Genomic DNA, 3427 nt, shown 5'->3' on the forward strand with positions numbered 1-3427 from the left:
AGTCATTATACTGGCGACCTCATCATTAAGGTGTGTCTTCCTCAAGTACACAGCATGTCTGTCAATCAAGTTCACATCCTCCTCCTCCTGTGAGGGGAAAGGAAGCCCACACTACACCAGAGGCTGCGAATCACAACCAGCGAGAAACCCTGAGTAGCAAAGCCAGAATACAGAAAGGGCTGGGGCGGGCGGAAACAGGAGAAACTGACTTCAGCTCTACCAAATACACTTTCCAACTAAGTTTGTCACTCCTGGCAAAGTTGGTTCTACAAGGCAGGAAAACACACTGTCCTGGAAAGAGGAGCAGAGCAATGGGTGAAGTGATTTTGCATCGAAGATGCAGATAAGCTAACCAATTGAAAGCTTTCTCAACGTCCACCCAAAACAAAGACTGAAGAACAAGCAAGCCCTTGAAAAGGAGTGACATGCCCTACCTCCCATCCAGACGCCAGAAGGGCAAAGAAGAGAGGTGGGGTAAAAGGTGGATGGGAGCATGGGGGTGTGGGGGAAGGGGAAATGGCGAAGGAGGGCGAGCATGAGTAAGAAATTATGCTGCAAAAAAACAAAAAAAAAAGTATTCAGCAATAAACTGTCACAAACTGTCAAACTGAGAGAGATGGGGCCGGCCTGGGGCTCTGTGGAGCGCGGCGCTGAGGCCACCTGTGCCACTCACCCCGCCTGAGCCCATGCCCGAGGACCAGAGCCAAGCCCCGCCTCCACCTCCAGGAAATCCGAGCCCCGCGCACAACCAAGGCGCCACAGAAATGCGGGAGAGAGACCTGACTCGGCCTCTACCTTCGCCTCTGGCTCTGAGACAACCCCAAATAAAGGGGTTTAGCAGCAAGGACACCTCTTCGCGCTCACGCCGGCCAGGGCGTGGGGGTGAGATCCGAGCGCCGCCACCGCTGCAAAGGCCAGAGGCAGCTCGGTCCCGCTCCCCGATCCAGCCAACGCGGGCGGCCGGCTGTCACCTGGCCGCACTGCACCCGCCAAGTTAATGGAGTCGGGAAGCAGCGCAGAGACGCCTCTCGGGCGCCTCCTCGGGGCGCAGGCACGGCACGGAGTCCCAGCTCCTTCACCCACCCTGACTCGCCTCTGAAGATTCTGTCCCTTTCCCCAACGAAGCATCACAGACACTTTCTTCCGTCTTTGTGTCCAGCTCAGCCCAAACCTCAGAACTGAAGCTCTGAGGCCCCGGGCCAAAGGCCACCCCAGAAACCACTCACTCTTCCCGCGAAGCCCGCACGGACACTGCTGGGCTCCGGCCCTGGGGAACCTCACAAGTCACGAGGCACGAACCCGGCTGTGGACGGCCCTCCCTCCCCCAAACGGGATCCAGCCGTGTTTTGGGCAACTTGACCCGCATTTGAACGAGCGGCCTTGTCCAGCCGGCACCAGGTCATCACCACGCCCCTCGCACCCAGGTCCTACCCCGCGGCGCAGGCAACGTCCTGGTGTACACACACACACTCACACAAGCACACCCTGTCAAACAAAGCCCCGGAGAACTCCTACCTCGCCCCCGTGCCCGTCGAAGATCCCGAAGATGGACGGGTGCGACTTGTTGGCCAGGTCCGTGAGAACTTCGAAGCGGTCCTCCATGTGGTCTCTCCGGCCCTGGATGGAATACCCCGCCACGTTGTGGCTCTTGAACTGCCAGGTCTTGGAGAACTCCGCCTCCAGCACGTCGAGGCCCCCGAGCCGCTCGTTCTGCACCATCTCGGCCACCTTGCCCTTGACCATCTTCACGGCGTCCCGGCTGGACTTGACGATGGTCTTCACTTCGTCCGTGTGGAAGAAGTAACTCCACAGCGCCAAGCTGATGCACAGCAGGAAGAGCGTCTCGGGTCTCAGCAAGAAGTAGCGCATGAGGCGACCCAGCAGAGACAGCAAAGTCATTGTATCCTCGCTAGAGCCCGACCACCAGCACGCGCGCGCCCCGAAGGCTCGCCGGTCCGGAGCGCGGGGGGACGGCCCGCGGGAGGGGCAGCAGGAGGCTGCGGAGCCGGGCGGGGGGCGGACGCCGGCGGCTCGGCGCGGCCGGGAGAGCAGATGCAGCCTCCATTTTGTCTCCCGGCCTCGCGGCCCGAGGCCCGCGCCCTGCGCACCGGCGCCCGCGGCCGCCGCACGCGCCGCCTCCCCTTCCTGCGCCCCTTTGTGAAGCGGCAGTGGCAGCGGCAGCGGCGCCCGGGCTGGGCGGCGGCAGTCAAGCGAAAGTTGCGCCGGGCGGCTCGGCCGCGGCGGGCGGGAGAGTCCAGGGGCGCCGGCGCGCGCGCGGCCCCTCCGCGGGCCCCTCGCCGCTCGCGGAGCGGTCAGCAGGTGAGGCGGCGCGGGGCGCGAGAGCCGGCGGGGAGCGAGGCGAGTCCCCTCGGCCGCCGCTGTAAGGGAGCGCAGAGCCGCGAGCCCGCCGACCCCTTCAGACGCCGGTCCCCCGAGAAAAAAAGTTTTGCGGGAGCCTGGGCAGAGGCGGGGTCCGCGGAGCCCGGCGACGCAGCACGATGGACGCGGAGCCGCAGGCGGCCGGCGGCTCTGCGTGCTTTTCCCGGCAGCTCGCGCTCCGCTCGGCTTGACTCGGCTCGGCGTCGCCCGCGCGCCCGCTCCTCGGCCCGGCTCGCGCTCGCCCCGCCCCCGCGCTCGCCACGCCCCGCGCGCTCGCCACGCCCCCCGCGCGATCGCCCCGCCCCGGGAGCCGGGACTCGAGGCCCCGGGGCTCCGGGCGAGCTGTCAGAGGCCAGGGAGCCTCGGCGGGGGCTGGCGCACACGCAGCCCCGGGCGGCCCAGCGAAGCGAGGGCGAGGCGAGGGGCGCGTCCACGACCCAGCTCGAGCGGACGCTGGTTCCTCCTCCCGCGCGGGCTCCCGGGACAACACGACACTGACCCTGGTCGTCGTCACGCTCCTTGCCCGGGAGCCGCGGCCGCCGGCTGGAAAGCAGAGGCCCGGCCGTGAGCGCCCCCCTCCGGCAGGCCGCGCGGTAGCGCCGTCCCCGCGTCGCCCGCATAAGGCAAGTGAGAAGGGACGCACGTCTGCCGCCTCGGAAAGCGGGGCGGAGCGGGCCGGCCGCTGGGGTTCGGTGGCGGGGGCCTGCCCGGATCCCCCGAGGCGAGGAGGATCGGGGCCTCGCAGCCTCCTCGCGACGGGCCAAGACCCTCTGGAGGAGGACAGCAAGTGAGGACTGGGGCGCCTGGAGGTCGCTAAGATTCTCGCCCCCGGAGGGCGACGAGGGGCTGCCTCTGCGAGCTGCCACCCGCGAGCAGGGGACTCCGGCACGGAGGCTCCCCTGGGCGCTGCCGTTCCCCGGAGGGACAGGGAGCCTCCCAGCGTGGCCGGCGCGGCCAGTCTTCCTCAGCAAAAAGAGGAGGATTGGCGGCAGATGTTAGCTCAGGGCTAACCTTCCTCAAAAACAAACAAATAAATAAATAAACTACA

This window comes from Equus caballus, chromosome 19 (assembly GCF_041296265.1).
Source record: "Equus caballus isolate H_3958 breed thoroughbred chromosome 19, TB-T2T, whole genome shotgun sequence".
Taxonomy (NCBI): Eukaryota; Metazoa; Chordata; class Mammalia; order Perissodactyla; family Equidae; genus Equus; species Equus caballus.